Source organism: Amphiura filiformis, chromosome 7 (genome assembly GCF_039555335.1).
Source record: "Amphiura filiformis chromosome 7, Afil_fr2py, whole genome shotgun sequence".
NCBI lineage: Eukaryota > Metazoa > Echinodermata > Ophiuroidea > Amphilepidida > Amphiuridae > Amphiura > Amphiura filiformis.
Genome location: NC_092634.1, coordinates 10,089,079 through 10,109,701, shown reverse-complemented (window position 1 = coordinate 10,109,701; position 20,623 = coordinate 10,089,079).

The following is a 20,623-nucleotide window of genomic DNA, read 5'->3' as shown; positions in this document are numbered from 1 at the left end:
GAAAATGCTCCGATTATGATTACATTGGTCTCAAATTGTTCAGCTTGGAAAACATTGTGATCGAAGAAATTTGCCATATCTCATGTATTTCGTTACCTAAGTACGTAACAGGGCAAAAAAGTCAAAGCCGATTGTTAACGTCAAATGACCTTGACATATTTTGGTGATGTTACCCAGGTAACCATGGTAACAAACAACTGAGATATGACAAACTATTCTAAATTTTAAAATGTTGTTCTTGAGACCACTTTGATCAAAATCGAACGATTTGTGATTTTTTATCCCTATGGAGACCAATAATTGTCATTTGACATTTATGCCTATAACTCAAGAACCGTACTTCGGAGGTAAGTCAAACAATACTTTTTATGAATCCTAATAATAAAAGGAATTCATTGGTATGGGTTTTACACATAACCGGCCAATTATGAGCCCTGCATAAGCAGCCATATTTTTATGCACATTAGCGTTTTCCCAATATTTCCCTTTTTCTCTTTTTTGATATGTTGTTGGGATGTCTTTTAGAGATACTTACAGCAAAAAACATTGATTTTGAAATTTAGTCTAGCTCAAACGTACATTGACTCGTCTAGTAGACTTTATTCTTTCATGTAAATCATACTTTTTGCGCCTTTGATAAAATATCTCTACAGGCAAAACCCCATTAACATGGCAGACCCCTCAAATTTCAAGCCAAATTTTGTAAGGTCCACGTCCCACAGTATCCCGATATCTTCATGGCAGAAATCGCCATGGTAGGTTGAATCCACAGCCACGCATGCCCATTTTGTTCCGACCGTTGAGACGCATAATGAGCCGAGGGACATTCGACTAATAGCTTGGTAATTGACCTCTCTCTGTGTGAGTAAGCATGTATACGCCATTGATGAGGTCAATGGTCATATGCTTTTAGACTGCTTGCACGAGTGAGTGCAGCTAGCCTACGCTGCACTATAGTTCGGCACATATAAAATCAGAATATTTTTGTCAGTTTTTGAGTTCAAGACGCAATGGTTCTTTTTTAAGACGCAAGCTAACGACTATCACATCCGTTGAACACGTATATTCAAGTGCAAGGGACAAAATCTGGCTTCTTTGCTCCGGGTATTCATTTTAGTATCTCTGCTGTACCAAGTAATTATTAGCCAGGCGATGTCGGTGTGCGTCCCCTTATTAAGCACACCTCATGTGAAGCACCCCATGATTGTTGTGCAATACGCAAGATATGATGAAGCCAATGTACATGTGAATACCATGCCAAACACCTCATAACAGTCGGGTGTTTTGTTTGTTATTTATTTGTTTTAGCTGCCGTTGAATCGAACCCAAAGGAAGTCACTTCGAATCACGGAAGTACTTCTGAGCAGCAAACAACTGAAGGTAAATGTGAAAACTTATTTCTGTCAGATAATGTTCGTTATGTATGTGATAGATATGATATGATCAAGATATGATTCATTCAATGTGTACATGAACACCAACACCTGAGATGACAGTATTTTGTTTGTTTGTTTTAGCTGCCGTTGAATCCCCGGGGGTTGAATCATCCACAGGCGAAGTCAACACGAATCGTGGAAATACTTCTGATACTGGGCAGCAAACAACAGAAGGTAAATATGCAACTTAGGTAACAGTTTTGTTGCAATCAGCGGCAATTTTGCCGCAGTAGCGTTTGTCGTTGGTACTGAAAATATTAACGCTGCAAATTCCACATGACAGCTCATGCCGGACAACGTCGAACGGGAAGAACAAAGCCCTTAAGAAATCTAAAGAACAAACAGTATATTATAGTCCAACGTTTTTCTGTGTGACTTTCGGTTCCGAGTTCCAACAAACGCTGCGTTTCGGTTCTAGTCCGTTGTTGATTTCGGTTGTTTGGGGCTCACCGGGGGGGGGGGGGGGGGGTCTGCGACAAATTTGCAACTGCGTTTGTTCCTTGCAAAGCAAAACGCATGTAATATGTCGAACTATATAAGTATTCTGACTGTAGAGTAATCTTTTTATCAAATTGCAGTAGCAAATGGTGAATGGAATGATAATTAATACATGTACTAGCTACGCTGCGCGCTGTAGTATTGTACAATGTACATTCAAAGATAAATGGCGTGTCGCGTATGCGCAATTAAATCATTATCATGATTATTGAGCCTCGCCTCGTTACGATGTTGTCTTCCGAAGCGTTAGTGTTTGGAATCGGACAAGCATTAAACTTTTATAAACTACTTCGTCTGTATAATATTCAAAACTAGTAGGCCTTGCACGAAACTACCACGACTATTATGAGTTGCTAGTCTTCTTATGAAGACGGGATGAAGGTCCAACTTGTGACCGAAAATTCAAGGTACGTTGTAGGCACGTCTTTAGTTTGTACTGAGAGCACAGGTTACAAATACTACGTCTACCAACACAGATAAACTTGTCATTCCAGTTTTTTTGTCATTCCAGTTGACCAGTGTAGTAGACAGTATAGAAGAATCCAACGAGCCAAGTCATGGTCAGGATTTGGTCGGCCATCTTTGGGTCCCCGCAACACCAAAAAGCCGCTTAAAAATCGATGTTAGATTTTTTTGTGTTGTAAATTACTGTCATCATTCTTTTGTCTACGTGTAACACGGGTGATATAATGCAGTTTAAAATACCCTCCAAGGCCAAATTATTTCACATTTTAGGTGAGATTGAGCCGACGGGGACCCAACTTTGGCAGCCATTAAGGTATAGGAATGCATCAAATGCTAAAATGATGTAATTTTACGTAGAGCACCTTTGAAAAAAGGTGTGTCTATAATAATGGATGCCTCACATTTTGATCTACCAAAACCCGGTAACACAACTATATTGACAGGATAACCCACACCCGCATTTGATTTCCAATGACAACTAACCTTAACGTTTGTGATTAAATAAATCATGTCAACCAGAAAACCTCACTCTGTGGTTAGATGTTTAATCACTGACGTTGCGGCCAAAACCTTTGGCCTTCAGCTGGGTGGATGATTTAGGGTCATCCAGGGTCAATCGATGAGGAAGTTGCTTGATGACCCGATCCCAACAATGTGACAGATTCACTCTAACGCCCGCGCTCATGTTGACGGACGGTTGTTGGGCTCGTACCCACACTGCTTCTTTGACTCCCAACGTCGTCAATGTCAAAACTGACCACTGCCCTCAAGCTGTTTATATATACCGCTGAATCGTTACCACTTGAACTGGAGCGTCTATGTAGGGATATGCGACTCTGTAGTGGTTGACCGGTTTCGCCAATGTAAAGTTCTTGGAACTCCTGATCTTCAGCGCACTTGACACCATAAACTATACCACTTGTAAATGCGGCCCTTAGGCTGCTTGTCCTTTGGGTGGACTAGCGACTGCCACAGGGTATTGGTTGGCTTAGCTGGTTTTTTGTCTTTGTCACCACGATTAAGGGCTTTGTTAATGTCCAGTCCTTGTAACCACACTTCCTCATCGATTGACCTCGGTTGTTCCTAAATCATCCACCCAGCTGAAGGCCAAAGGTTTTGGCTGCAACGTTGGTGATAACATCTAACCAAAAAGTGAGTTTTTCTGGTTGACATGATTTATTTAATCACAAGTTGAACTTTTCCCAGATGACTGAAAGTATACACAGTATTAAGCTTAACGTTGCTGCTGTTTCTGTTTAGGGAAATGGGCTGAATGGAATATATGGAGTACATGTGATGCACAATGTGGTAAAGGACGCAAGACTCGGTCGAGGATTTGTCTTGGTGATTCGTGTTCTGGAATGGACATCGAAAGTTCGACCTGCATTACACGTAAGTGAAACATAGTGAATCGTTATACATGTCAACTAATTCATAAAATAGCGTTTTCTTTTGGAAATAAAGTATAAAAAGGTAAATGAGTTCAATATATCATTCAATAAGATTTTTGGACGAAACGAAATATTGGAAAGAAGAAGAAAAACAACTATATTTCAGAAGTTTCAATGGTTGTACCGTCGTAAAAACATTATTAAAGGAGAAAACAGGAAAAGAAATAAGACCCGAGTCCGAACTCGGTCAGAATCCATGTTTAAAATTGAATTTTATATCAAAGATTAAAAAAAAGTACACGTGTACATGTACACTGCCACAACGTAAGCCTATACAGCGTTTCATTGTGTCTTTTCATATTCATTTAGGGGCTGTGCAATAATCATGTGTACAACAGGGGTTTTGAATTCTCAAATCATGATGGTCTGCCGATTGCTTCCCCCATTTGATATGCCCAATGAACTTTGGCCCCTCCCTTCTGACATGTACGCAAAAGAATCTCCCATGGCCAAAAATCTCCCCCCGGCCAAAAATCTTCCTCCACCTTTACACATTGTTGATTTTAGGGAACCATAATTCAAAATCTGTTGCGTTGTGAAAAGCGAGCTACATTATTGCTCAAATACCAATCGCTCCTGGCTCAGTATAAATTCAGCTTATTTTCAATTCCACGTGATTCGCTGCAGGACGTATACTGCGTATTTCTATTAGTTAGTTTCACGCTTGTACAAAAATAATTATTTACCTGATGTTTTCCTCTTTTTTTGCCAAATTTTTCTCATTTCAAAAATACACTTTGACAATCCCCAAATAAGTTCATCAATAAATCAAATTATTCAAAGATTCCTGTAAACAAATCCAAAATTTGGGTTGATGCTACCTACCTCCAGAGAAGATGAGTCTATTCTCATCTTCTCTGGTACCTCAATGACAGTTTCGTGCTAAGACGCATATCTACGACCAACTCCTAACAGCGTCACCTACGTCAGATCCAACCGGAAGCAGCTGTCGAGGTTGAGAATTGGCTCAGTCAAGTTGAGAAAGTCTTAGCACGAAACTGTCATTGATGTACATAACATCAACCCAAACTTTGAATTTGTTTACAAGAATCTTTGAATTATCACACTATGGCAATGTTAATAACTTATCCTTCACTTTTAAGTGATTATACAAAATGTTATTTTTGTTTACACTTTCACTGGGAACACTGAATGGGCCTTTAAGCAGGACAACTAAGTTCCTCAGTGTGATGAGCTGAGGTGCACGGTCCAGTGTGCACTAAATTTAGATATTTTTATATAATGGTCAAAATATTTATTTTAAAACAAAATGTATTATCAAACCTATTTACTTCATTAAAATGAAACAATGATATGATTGGTAGGTATGTAGAATATATGACAGATAACAGATTTGATATCCCAAAAGTGGACTCGAGTCCGAGTCCGGACTCGAACGATATAACTGCCAAGAAAGCAGGTTTGCGAGCCTGTGCCTCACCCGTTTTTAACGGCGAACTTCATGATTAGACATACTGTAATTTCGATTAGCGGTCAAATCTCTTTGCCACACACAAGTGATAATTACTCTTGATTGGAATACGCTTTAAACATTTGAAAGAACGTTAAAGATTATTTAGAAAACGGTAAACTTTGGAAACCAATATCATTGAAACAAGACGCCTTCATGTCCAAATGTTTTAGCTATCTGGGCAGAGAACGCACCGTGGTTGGCTATAAATTATTGTTAATCATCTAAACATTTATAATTCATAGGTGACTGGTGCCGTGCAGACGGTCGGTGTGGACCTTATTATCCAGCTGTGAATGGACAAGAGGCAAAATGCCTTGGAAAATGTTGTTCTACACCGGGCTGGTGTGAGAATTCTTATGATCATTGTATCACGTACCTTCACAAGGATTACAGATGTTGCACTGGGTTAACATGTGACTCATGCGCGTATACTCCGTGGGGCGCGAGCCCCACGGGGTAAAAGCAGGGGCGACAAAAAAGAAAGGGCGCCAGAAGAAAAAGGGCAGCCAAAATAATAGAGAAAAAAGGGCGGAAAATGTGAAAACCCGTTTAAAAATGTTTTTTTAGGTTGCTAGCGTCTATTATCCTTTTTTTACCCTTCACGTTTTCAAACCATCCAAAAATATTAGGTTGGCAAAATTCACTTTTACTCCAGCCACCCCCACCCCCGTAGGAGCGGTCTGTGTACGCCACTGTGGCGTCATTGGCTGCTGACTTGATTCCATTTACAGTAAACGTAGAAAATACAAAATATGTTATTAATCATGATGAATACCTTTACAAGGATTAGAGATGCTGAAGTTGCTGAATTGATACCCTTTACAGCACACGATAACACGAATGGAAAACTGTGGATTCAACTGATTCAATGACATTAGCAGACCTCGGAGGAGCAAGTGGGCCGGGCGAAAGTGTGTCGTCCGAATCTGTTGCAATAATTGGTGGGTCATTTCATAATTTGATTACACTATTATCCTACAATTTTGTGTATGCCTACCAGTTCGACTTGAACTATCATAATAAGAAGTTATAATTAAATAAGAAATAAAAAGGTTTTTAGTGATCAAGTAGTCAGAACCACAGGCCCAATCCTATGGAACTCCCTAAACAAAAAGAAGCTAAATCATTGGACACTTTGGGGGAAAAAATACAAATTGCAACTTTTCTCATCTTAGAATTAATTCTTGGAGCAAGTTGTATGTGTCCCGTTTTGCTTTCTTTTCCCTGGGCTTATTGGCCTTTTGATCATTTCCTTCATAACCTTTCTTTGTAGTAACGTATTTAAGAAGTATTGCTTTTGTTTTTTATTATGGAAATAAAGTCGACGTTGAAGTTGAAGTTGAAGTTGAAGTTGACTGAACTATTATCTAGTTAACCTTTATGTCTACGTACCAGTTGGACTTGACTGAGATGCTTTGGAGCCATTCATTCCACTTACATGCAGCTGGTGGGAATATCGAATGAATATGTTATATAAATTTGATAAGAAAATTATTCATGATAAAATACTATTTTATTCTCAAATTAATTATTTTAAAACAAATATTATGGCTCAGACGTATTGGTATAAATTTGATGTCCGACTTGCGAAAGTTACATTTTTTTCCATGTTATTGTCCCTTAGAAAAATAAACTGCGAATATCGAACGGCTTCGAAATATTTGAAGCAATACGTCTTCACTCTCTTCTGACGCAAAAGAAATTTCAGACTAATATTTTCAAAAAATCCCGATAATGTCGGTTTGTAATCGCGTATATTATAGGATTGATTAGTAGCAAAGCTCAAGTACTCGAAATGACTCCAAATTAATGCATAATATTCAATAGTTTCAAATAAGTTGTAATCAAAATAAGTGTTATGGAGCTCCGTGCTCAATTTTATTATAATCGGATGGTAGCTCCATGACGTCATTAACCTAACCTTTTTAACCATTTATGAGTCGGCGCATTGACGACTAAACCAGACTGCCCCACCCTTTGTTGGATCACTTGATTGCAAGCTGGCCGGTCGTCAACACGTCTTTAATTAGTGAGTTTATTTTAAACATTATCAATTTGATTTGTAGTAACTTGAAATAAGAATTAAATATATTGCAAAGAAATTAATTTATTGGTTTCAACTATTTATTTTGTGTTGGATCTCGGTTTCCTCTTTTTGGAGTTTAGCGTCATAACAAATGTAAAAAGGTCCACTACCTGATGTAATATTATGCAAAATGAGAAAATTAAATAAACAGTACCATTGGTGACAACCATTACGCCAACCTGGTGAAGATTGTGGTCAAATTCTGCGGATATCTTTAAAGTTTGTGGTGTGGCATTAGAGTGGTGCAGTTCCTATTTGCAAGGATGGACAAGTCAATTCAACATAGGTGGCCATCTATCTGATCCCGTTGTTGTTGAATTTGGAGTTCCTCAAGGATCGGTACTCGGTCCTTTGAAATTTACCATCTATACTTCACCAGTTGGTGATATCGCACGTAAATATAGTATATTCACTACCACTTGTACGCTGATGACACCCAGTTATACGTCCTCGTATCCCTGGTGAACTCGATTTAACTCTTGCCAATCCAACATCATGCATTGATGAAATTCGATATACCTCAAATTGAATGATTCCAAAACGGAATTCTTTGTTGCCGGCTCAGTCTACAGCCTCAAACTTCTTCCACAGCTTACTCTCACCATAGGTACATCCAAGATCATACCATCTCAAGTAATACGCAATCTTGGCGTATTTTATAACCAGACAATGACATTCACTAATCACATAAACCACCTCCGCCAAACTATCAATTTTCAGATAAAGAATCTATGGCACATCCGTAGTTTCGTCGACTTTGACACCTGTCACCATGTTGCACGAGCCTTAATAACATCAAGGCTTGACTACTGTAATGCTTTCTTCACTCATCTATCTGCCATATACATTTGTCGATTTCAGCGTCTCTAAAATGCCGCCACAAGAGCCATCTTTGCTGTCGGTCGGAGAGTTGACGCTGCCTCGCTGCTGGTCAAATTACACTGGTTCATCTCCAACTGCATTACTGTCAAGCTTCTCGCTCCAATGTAATATCTGACTGTTTCACTCAATATGTTCCTGGCCGGCCTCTCAGATCATCGGGTAACATCCCTGCGTCGTCGTTTTTCAAAGCTGATAGTATCTTTGCATACTTTTCATGATGCTATTGACTGTAGCTAATGTTATGTAGTAAAAGTTATAGCAAATGCTGAAGAATTGCAAATACAATGTATAAGAAAGCGAGTGTGCTGGCACAATAAAATAACTGACTTGTTTTGGGAAGTTAGAGTAATGCTCACCCATAGGCCAAACAAAGCAAAGTGTGATTTCTTGAGTCCGATAAAATGGTCTAACGTTAAAGACATCCCAATCCCGGATCCCAATACTTTAAGAGTAAAAACACAAGCGATCAATCTGTTTAATACTTTTTAATAGATGGTGCTTGATAGGATAACATATCGCTAAATATCTTTTAAAAATATCAAGTTATTTGTGAATCCATTCTGGCGAAGGTGACTCGTGAAATAACCCGGAATATTGTATATCGAACATCCAATAATGGTAAAGAGATCAGTGTAGGCCAAACTCCGCAGGTATATATACATGTAGATGTATGAAGAGAAGGCATTAGCGTCTCGGTACAAATGAACGAAATGTTTCCTGCGAGCCCAATCAAAAGCAATGATGGCCACATAATTCCAAAAATTATCCATTCATTTGGCAAGTAAATGAACAGGTATAAATACGATGTCGAGTTGCGAAAGTCGATGGTATCATTACATTTATCCATGCTATTGTAATATTCCTGTCCCTGTTTTGGTCTAAATCCAGTCAGTGTTTAAAACCTATAAAGTAGTGTTATTTTTGTAAAAAGTCTGTGACTACAGAGGTTCAACGACCATTTTTCGAAGTGGTTTGGTAAAAATGTGTGTACAAACCTGTCAAACAATTCACGATGGTCTCTAATATGCAGTTTTTAGTTCTGCTAAATACGTGACTCAACTTAGCTTGTCTTTTGTCTCTAACAAACAGGGCCGAATTTACCATAATTGCCCTGTGCAGTGTGCATCTTCCATTTTAGCCGAAAAACTCCATGTTTGGGCCAAAATATGGTACAAAAATTGCAAACTTTTGCGCGCTTCGCGCGCACTGGCCGATTATATAGCAAAATTCGTCGGCTGTATTCCATAGTGGCGTATGGTGATTTTTGGTCATTTTTTTGAAAATTGGCACATATGTTTTTAATGATGTTCTCATCAGTCATAATTAGCTAATTAATTAGTAATTAATTAATTAAATGTGGCGTATAGTTACAAAGTGACATTTTTGTATTCCATAGTGGCGCATCGACCATACGCCACTTTTTATACACATTTTATAATTATGAAAAAACAGAAAAAATGAACAACATTGTATGTCATAGTGGCGTACACGTATCGGACCTATACGCCACTATGGAATACGAACGACGAAAAGTAACGCCATAGGGATTACACGGCGACCGAGGTGGCGTAAGGTTAACGTTAGGTTAGGGTATTGCGTTTTGTTTGTTTTCCATAGTGACGTATAGTTTTATTTTCAGTTTGCCAGCAATAGTATGTATTTATTTCTTTTGAAAAATATATAACAATAAAATCTATTTAGTTTACTACAGAAATTTCACATCATTTACAAAATATAATGAATGTCTGATTTACACAACTCGATTTTAAATTGGCATTTCTTCAAACCCGATTTTCTCGAAAAGTTGTTTATTCGCGGCGCCCCACTATACGCCACTATGGAATACAGACGACGAATTTAGCTTACATTTGGGCTAATCGAAAATTGATTTTTTTCGCGCGCTTCGCGTGCAAATCTAAAAACTTTGCCACTTGAGTGCACATGCCTTCACCCATGGTACGTTTGGGGCCTCCACATTTTGGTCTGGCCCAGGGCCCCCAAAAAGGTCAATCCGGACCTGCTAACAAACGCCGATCAAATCGAAAATCACCTCTATGTGTGCAACATAAAACAGAATTATGAGTTTGGTTACTTCATCACACACACAAACAAAAATTCCTGTCAACTCGTATGTTAGTGACATACGTGTTATTAACAATCTGTCAACTCAGTGCTAAACCTGTTCCCAATATATTATAATATGCAATTTTATTGAACACAATTTGTACCGAATCTATTTTCAACTCAATACCGATTGTAAAAAGTTTGAATATTCCTGGGCATTAAATAGCTACTCAAACCATTATGCAACATGACATTCTCAGATAATTCTCTAAAGCACAGGGCAACAATAGCATTTTTGATGGGATTTAAGTACAATTTTGGAATCTACAATTGGCGCAGATGTTTGGGCTATTGTTTTTTTTAAATCGGAGGTTAGAGACTTTCAAGATGTACTGACTCAACAACCTAAGAGATGAATAATGAAGCTGACACTTGTTAACACTAGTTGTGATTCTGTTCACTTCGAAAAAGTACTTGGAACGCTTGGCACACACTGTCGAAATTCCGTGCAGAATTTCTAATGTTCATGGAAATCTTTTCTGAGTGCTTTAATACGGATATTGCCTCAGACTTTGCTGCTCCTCATTATAACATTGATAATCCTTTATCTCATTTCAGGTGCAGCCCTGGGAAAATTGTGAAGCTCGTTAGCAAACTGAACAATAATTCAGCTGCAGGTGTATACGGCATAACTGCAGTGACCGCTGTTTCTGTGTCACCCATCTTGTGCAAGATTTTCAATCTCTCCATCTACACAGGTGTTACACCCAGTGCATGGAAACTTTCCCATGTCATACCCATTTTCTGGTGATCGTCACTCTGTTACCAATTACCGTCCCATCTCTCTGCACCCTATTGTGTGCAAGATTCTTAAGAGAGTTATTCATAAGCATATACTCTCTCATCTTAATCTCAACAAAGTCCTGACCAACCAGCAATTTGGGTTTCTTCCCAAATCCTCCACAGCGGATGCTCTACTTACGGCCCTTAATGATTGGTATGTGCATCTAGAAAATCGGGAGAGTGTGGCTGTTGCATTATTCGACCTTAGTAAGGCTTTTGACAAAGTCCCCCACAATCCATTGTTGATCAAACTTCGTTCTGTTGGCATCATTGGCCCTCATCTATGCTGGCTTAGGTCGTACCTTTCCGGCAGAATCCAGTCTGTATCTATCCATGGTGTTTCTTCTGACCCTACTCCTGTTCCCCAGGGCTCTGTCCTGGGGCCTCTACTCTTTCATAATTACATTAACGATCTTTGTTTGTCTACGTTTTCTCTAAACAGTTCTCTGGTACTTTACGCCGATGACACCACCCTCTAAAAACCTATCAGCAACGACAGTTACATCAACCGCTTTCAAGCTGACATTGACATTGACACTGGTTCTCCGAAAACCATCTCACTGCCAACCAACGCTAGCAAGAAAGACCCCTTCCCAACATGAGTCTTTATATGAATAAACAGGTGATTTTCCTCTGGTATTCATATTTCTGACAACTTATCTTGGAATGAGCATGTCGATTTCATCTCTAAGAAAGCCAGAAAAACCATTGACTATATTCATAATTGTTCCTCACCGTCTATCCGGCGTTTGCTCTACTTAGCCCTTGTCCAACCAATTCTGGAATATGGCAGCATCACCTTCCATCCATTAAATGTCACTTTAACCAACAGGCTTGAGTCCACTCAGAGATTTGCTTGCAGAGTCATTCTCCAATCCTGGAATCTCTCTTATGCAGACCTCTGTAAATGCAATCTCCTAAGCCTGTCTAAGCGTTGTGACATTGCTGCCCTTAGCCATCTTTTAAAGATCCTCAACCACCTCTGCCCTTCTCCCAATCCATTCAAGCCTCACCCCAAGACCTCTCTCCGCAATCTCAATAGCCTCTCTCTTGATACACCTTTCCGAAGGCTCACGCTCTGCCAAAGGGCTTTTTACCCATATGTTCCCACCTTGTGGAAATACCTGCCTGAGGATGATGTTAAAAGCACCTCCCTACCAGCCTTTAAATGTGTTGTTTGTCTTCACCTCGTGTAGCCTTGTCTCCTTTGATTTTTCTTCCATCTCGTTTGGTCTCCTTTTATTTCTTCATTCCACCTGTCCCTGTCCTTATGTATTTTATGTGTTTCCACTATTGGGCTTGTCCAGGCTTTCTAGCCCATTGTTATAAATAAATAAATAAAAAACGTAAATTGTGTTTGGGAACAAACATGACATCTACAACAATGATCTACCCTTCCTTTTCCCTAACACCATCAAAATAATCCCGCCCTTTTTTCATATTTTATCTAACTAACAAATGGGGTGCATACGGGCACCACCTTCACTACTTATTGCACTTATTATTTATTGCCATCTCCATCTATAAGTATTCTCACATGATCACAGTTGTTCCATCAAAATATTGAATATGCAAAATAGCACTGATGTCATTTTCCCGATTTAGGCTGCTAAGCGACGATCTTACGCCGTCTCCACTATCTACTGAGTGCTGAGTATTGTTTGTAAATTACCATTGTGATAATTCATATCATTGAATTCTTAGTGGAATCGGATAAAATGGACTTTTATCAACTCACATTTTGTATCATTATTACAGCGATTCCTTTCGGTAAGTATCAAAGGAATTTAATTAATTTCTAAAAGGTTTGAGTAAAGCTTTCTAGTTTAGGTATAATAGCCGACGGAGCTGTGTTCTTAATGCAAACAACATGATAATAAACGCGCTCGATGCAAAATTAAAATGAGGTGTTTGTGTTACAAATTCAATTATAGGCTTTCATTCAATCATGTTGCTCATTTACTACCCGATTATACTGACATTTTGTTTGTTTGACGAAGGGGGAGGGAGTGATCAACATTTTTCCTGTCATCACACTGAAACGCTCAAACAAGCCGCCAAAAGGCCCCAAGCATGTAATTGTCCACCGATTCTTTGCGTTCATTAATTTAGAGAAACCCTTTTTTTTAATCTACCACCCCCTACCACCCAGCCGGAGGGTAGTGCAGACCTTTCTATTTCAAGGGGGATCATTGAGGGTCAGGTACACATTTTTGTCAATTTTAGCTCCTTTTTGTGAGACATTTTAATATCATGGACATAACGCTTCATATATTTGTTATAATAGTGGTTTTCTTCCATTTCCAATGATAAATATTGCCGAACTACGAAGTTTCTCCACAAATCACTGAGGGTTTTCATCAAAAGTGGAATGATAATTTTCACATTGATGAACAAGATTAAACCAAAATAAATAATCATCAAATAAACCTAATTGGAAGCATTGAGCCAAAAGTTTGTACGAAAACAGAGCAATTTTCAGTATTTTATATATTGCTGACCGTTATGTTTATCAAATTTTATATTGACAAATTTCGTATTATTATGTCGTTTATGATTGGTCAAAAACTATTTGATAAGTATTTTGCACACAATTAAGCTGTAAATTATTGTCATGAAAGTTCATAAATACCGCTGCATGCTAGAAAATAAATAAAATACGAAAGAAATAATACTATTCATAGTAATATACGACTTCTGTCAAATTTGAATTTGGTTAGTTTTTCGAAATGTCGCAAAAAGGTATAAAATAATATTAGTGATGGTTATTGTCAGGAAGGTGACAATCCATTGAAAAACGAAAGAATGAGGTAAACAGAAGAAAAAACACTTACTATCTTGACCGTTTGATCGCGGACTTATATGAAAATTGTTCTGTTCTCCTACAAACAATACCAATAAGGCTTATTCAAATTGTAAGTAACTTGGAACATGGCTAAACATATGCCACAAAATCAGGTTTGGGAAAAAAAGTTTGTTTCAAAAGATCGTATACATTGTTAAATTAATTAAAGTGCTTCCAAATGGTTGTCAGTAAATGGCCGCAATAGCGGTGTTATTAATTTATTACATTTGGCAGAAGTGTTTGTTTTTCAATAATTTGTGTGCGCATTAGACACGCTGTTATGATCTGTAGCTCATTAAGGCACAGGTTTAGACCTGTTAAAGCATGTCAAAGTGGTGTGCTTTCCATTTTCATTGTTTTGATCGTTTCTTAATACGTCTCTTCATTCATTAACGTGTCAAGTTTTGTGTTTTTCTACAACAACAACAACAACAACAACAACAACAACAACAACAACAACAATAAAAATAATAATAATGATAAATAATAATAATAATAATAATAATAATAATAATAATAATAATTATAATAATAATAATAATAATAATAATAATAATAATAATAATAATAATAATAATTATAATTATAATAATAATAATAATAATAATAATAATAATAATAATAATAATAATAACACTAATAACACTAATAATAATAATGATACAATCATATAATAATAAACATAACACACATTCAAATATTCTGCTCGATGCTGTTGTCCGGGCAATCATGGTCTAATTTGTATATTAATATGCTATCAATATTTCATATAAACATTTCTTTTATGATATGCAATAAATAAAGAAGCCAGACATTTGGTAATGAAATACTAATGTCTGAAACACAAGCCCAAATTCTTGGGGTTTTTTTGCTATGAAATAAAAAAAATTGTTAATCAATAGTTTCTACGACGTGTATGACGGCTAATTTCCGTGCCTTATTGCATATCAGTTCGGGGGCACTCGTAATTCACGGACGTCTCTGATTTCAAAGACAGTTCAGTGATTTCACATCGGAACGAAGCTGAGTGTATTAGAATAAGCTTTCCTATGTTTAGCAAACTTCATTTACCTGTGCAAAAAATTATATCTATCTGTGCAAATTCTGATAAATGGTCCTAGAACACACTTAGATTGCAATGGCCAAAATTAAATGTTTTGAAGTAAAAAAAAAATCCCACGAGTACCCGAGCCTGCGCTCCAATTCATGAATTGGATAGTAAAATTAGCAGGCACTCAACTTGGGCTAGCTACAAACCTGATAAGGCCAACACACAAAATCATTCCCACTGCGATGCACGTTCATCAAAATTAGGGCTACTAATATCGTTTGCGACTGGGTTTTGAAACTAGGGAGTGTGTGATTTATGAGACGTCTCTGAAATATGATACTGTTATGTGACATGACGTTTCAAGAGTATTTGATAGCAGAGACGTCCGTGAATTATGAGTGCCTCCGAACTGATATGCCACGATATCCGCACTTGACCATGAGTTTGTGTATACCTTTGGTCCCGAGGCCTGCGTGCGCAAACGCATGGTCGCGTGCGATTATCTTGACGGGCTCGGTGGATTGTCTTTATCCTACAGCTTCCTACCCATTATCTTTCTTTTTAAAACTTCAGCAATATCTGATGTCTGCTATGAACAAGGAACGACATCAGGACCCACGGGCCTTCGCTGGCGATGGTCATTGTCTAAATTAGACCCATGCAAGTGTTATGATACTTTCAAATCAGATGGAATCAAAATGAAACCCATATCTGGATACCTAAATGAATATTGTGAGCGACGTGAGCGTGCAGGTAAGTCAAATTGTGTTGTTGTGTTGTTGTGTGTGGGTGTGGATGTGGGCGATAGAACAGCTGAGTAGTCAGAAATATTCAAGTCATTACCACTAACTGATGTGGATTTGATTTTTTTAAAATTTAGCGTCAACTGACCGTCCACAAAGTGACAGCATTGCTACCACATCATCAATTACGACATCGACTAAAGCGTCCAGTACTAGTGTTACTACAACTAAAGGTACACATGTTCTGTTGATTCCTTGAATATTTCGATTTTTGAAGGAATCTGAAGAATAATTTCTATGCAAGTTTACCATGCCCCAAACGTTTCATTAAAAGTAATGCCTTCGATCGAGCAGTGATATATTTAGCCCCATAATAGACCACTCGGCCACCTCGCCTAAGCTAAGCTAATAATTCAAGTTCCATTACCACTAACTGATGTGGATTTGATATTTTATTATTTTAAGCGTCAACTGACCGTCTACAAAGTGACAGCGTTGGTACCACATCATCAATTACGACATCGACTCCGTGGGCATCGACTAAAGCGGCTATTACTACTATTACTACAACAAAAGGTACACGATGTTCTCTTGGTTTGATTGAATATTTCGGTTTTTGACCTGATGCAATAATTATGTGTACCCCCGGGGCGGTGAATTATAGGGGGGGGGGGGCAAAGATTTTTTTGCAGGCCAAAAGGGGGGGACCCAAGCATTTTTTGGCAGGTCAAAAGGGGGTCAAGCGATTTTGGCAGGTCGAAAGGGGGAGCAAGCAATTTTTGGCACAGATATTTTGGGTACCATTTTATATTACGCCCTAAAAAGGCGTAGGAAAACGTTAGGAACACGTTCAAATATGCAAAACTTCCTGCTCGCTGCGCTCGCATTATATGATCAGACAATTTAAGGTTTTAAATTCGGGTTCCCCAAAATCTTGCATGTGTAAGGGGGGGGCAAAGGTTTTTGGCACGTCGAAAGGGGGGGGGGCAAAGATGTTTTGGTACGGCCAAAGGGGGGGGCAAGCGATTTTTGGCAGACCATTTTGAGAATTCACCACCCGGGGGTACACATAATTATTGCATCACCCTTAGGTGGGCTCGAATCCACAGGCGTTTTATTAAAACTACTGTATTCGTGCGTGTAGTGATATATTATAGTCCCTTGGACCTCCCGACCACCTCGCCTATGCTAAGTTGAAGGAAGTTGACTAAATGTGTAACGGAAATGTAGTAGATGGTGAACATCTTACTCCTCCGAGACTCGCAGAGACCTTCCTTCTGCAGTGGAGCGAAATAGGCTAGATAGATAGATTGATAGATCCAGTACTTGTAACAGCTGCTGTTTTTAAGTTTGAAATCTTCATGTAGATGTAGATGATGTAGATTAGAACGGTTCATTTAACTTCATTTAACGTCAACTGACCGTCCGCAAAGTGACAGCACTGGTATCACATCATCAATTATGACGTTGACTCCGGGGGCATCGACTTTAAAAGCGGCTAGTACTACTATAACTACATCAAAATGTATACATTGTGGTCCAAAAAGAACTTTACCCAATTTGAAAGATTAGGTAATTTCTCGAGCAGTTCTTCTCAAATGTGTTACATATTATAAATAAATGTCTTACTTAGAATATGTGGTTACAAATTTAGAGAAATAGAACCTAAAGTAACAAAATGGCAGCAGTTTTACGTCAGAGGGTCGAATCACTTTGTCCACACGTAATGCAATGCCTTCCGCCTTGCGACGAACACCATTTGAACCTAATACCTATAGATTAATCTTCCGCTCTTCTCCAGTGTGCCTCTGTGGCTGATTGGCTAGAGCATCGTGCTAGTAATACGAAGGTCGCCGATTCGAATCCGACCAGATACGTTTATGTGCGCTGGCTGCTCTGGGTAAAGATTAACATTGGTTCATATTTAAAATATGAACACTGTTGGGAATAGCTGGTCTAAACTCCGAGAAATTAAGCTTTCAAATTGGGTAAAGTTCTTTTTTGGACCACCCTGTACAATGTTGATTCTTAGAATATATTGGTTTTTGACCCGATGGGAACAGCTTGAAGGAATCAGAAGAACAATTTTTGTGAAAGTTTACCATGCCTCCACCAACAACAAACATGTTGTTAAAACTAATGCCTTCGATCAAGCAGTGATATATTACAGCACTAGACCCCTCGACCACCTCGCCTAAGCTAAGCTAATTAGTTTTTTTAAAGTTTGAAATATCCAAGTTCCATTACCGCTCACTGATGTGGATTTGAATTTTTTGTTATTCAGCGTCAACTGACCATCCACAAAGTGACAACGTTGGTACCACATCATCAATTACGACATCAGCTAAGGCGGCTAGTACTATTATTACTACAACAAAAGGTACACAATGTTCTCTTGATTCTTTGAATATTTCGATTTTCGACCTGCTTGAAGGAATCTGAAGAACTATTTTTTGTGAAAGTTTACCATGCCTCCACATGGGCTGAAACCAACAAACATTTTGTTAAAACGAATGCCTCCGAACGAGTAGTGATATATTACAGCGCTAATGCCGCCAGCATACTTTCCTGCCGCTTGCCGCTGCAGCAAGCGGCAGGGCGTTTCAACCAATGACAAGCCTTGATTGTGTCCATTTGTCTGCAATGCGCGTGCGCCACGCCGCTCGGCGGCAAGCGGCAGGGTAGTATGAAACCAGCTTTACCCTCGACCACCTCGCCTAAACTAAGCTAATTAGTTATACTGTTTTTTTACGTTTGAAATATCCAAGTTCCATTACCGCTAACTGATATGGATTTGAATTATTTTTTATTCAGCGTCAACTGACCATCCACAAAGTGACAGCGTTGGTAGCACATCATCAATTACGACATCAGCTAAGGCGGCCAGTATTATTACTACAACAAAAGGTACACAATGTTCTATGGATTCTTTGAATATTTCGATTTTCGACCTGGTGGGAAGGAATCTGAAGAAGAATTTTGTGAAAGTTTACTGTGCCACAGATGGGCTCAAACCTACAAACGTTAAAACTAATGCCTTTGACCGAGCAGTGATAGATTACAGCGCTAGACCCCTCGACCACCTCGCCTAAACTAAGCTAATTAGTTACATTGGGTTTTTTTTTAAAGTTTGAAATATCCACGTTACCGCTAACTGACGTGGATTTGAATTTTGTTAGCTTATGTTCATTTAGCGTCAAATGCTAAATGATGATAATTATCATGTCTACCAAAAGTCCAATACAAATCACTGTAAGCCTATCATTGTGTTAAAACAAGATTAAAGACTCATGATCTACCACAATTAACACACCTTCCGTTGCTGCTACTTTTGTACAGGGGAATGGGCTGAATGGAGTGCATGGAATGCATGTAATCAGGAATGTGGAATAGGAAGTAGGACTCGATCGAGGAATTGTCCTTCTGATTCGTGTTCTGGAATGGCCACCGAAAGTTCGAACTGCATCAAACGTAGGTGAAACATATAGTGAATCCTAATATATACATGTTCAGTAATTCATAAATGCAATAAAGTATAAGACGGGAAATGAGTTCAATATGGTATATCAATATAAGTTTTAGACAAAACAAAATATTGGAGAAGAGGTTTCAATGGTTGCGCCATCGTAACATATCAAATTAACATTATTAAAAGAAGAAACAGGAAAATATGGATTCGAACCTAGGACCTCAGGTTTGCAAGCATGTGTCTATGACTCATTTGTCTACAGGAGCTTCATGTTCTGGCAGACTGCCATTCACGTAATTTCAATAAGCGGTCACGTCTCTTTGCCATACATAAGCGATAATTTTCTTTATTGGAAAACGTTTAACATTTTAAAGAAATTTAAATTTTGTATAGAAAACGGTAAACTTTGAATCCAATATCATTGAACTGATACGTCTTCATGCTGCGCAGAAAGAGCACCTTGAATGGCTATAAATTATGTTGAATTAATAATCCATAGGTGACTGGTGTCTACCAGGCTCTAGGTGTGGACCTTCCTATCTGGCTGAGAATGGACAAGAGGCAAAATGCCGTGGATATTGTTGCTCTACAGGACGTTGGTGTGGGATACCGAAACTCATTGTATCACTCACCTTTACAAGGATTACAGATGTTGCACTGGATTAACATGTGACGTCGAAAGTTGCTGAATTGATACCATTTACAGTGCACGACAAATGGAATGGAAGGCTTCGAACTCAACGACGTTATACTAAACCTCGAAGGGGCAGGTGTGGGAGTGTGTTTGGAGGAGGAGAAATTTGGACTTGCGGACTTAAAGCCATAATAACATTTCTGTAAAAATAGATTAGTATTTATTTTCCATAAAATGTTAGCTTTTACTGTCAGATATGTCCCTTTTAATTTTGAGCCGAACAAGTGCGGTAAAGCATAGAAAATTGGAATTTACTACTAGCGCCCATGTTACTCCCGCGGTTGTAATACGGTACGATCCTCTGGGTGTGTGTGTATGTGTATCCCGCACGCCGTGTACGTACTGTGCATACGTGTTCGACTAATATTTCCATCGTAATAATAAAACGCCGGTTCCAGAGTTTTATTCAAAATCTCGGATTTTGACAAAACTACAGCACCTAAAGTCTTGATTTTCATTTCAGTCGTGTAAAAACCAGAATTAAAAACATTTAGAGGGCGTTCTCCTCAGCAAATGTTATAATATGGCTTTAACAGAATGTAGGGTAGGGGCGAGGTCATTCCCTGCCTTCCCCATGTCTTACACATGATGGAATTCAGTAATCATACGACGAACGTGCTTG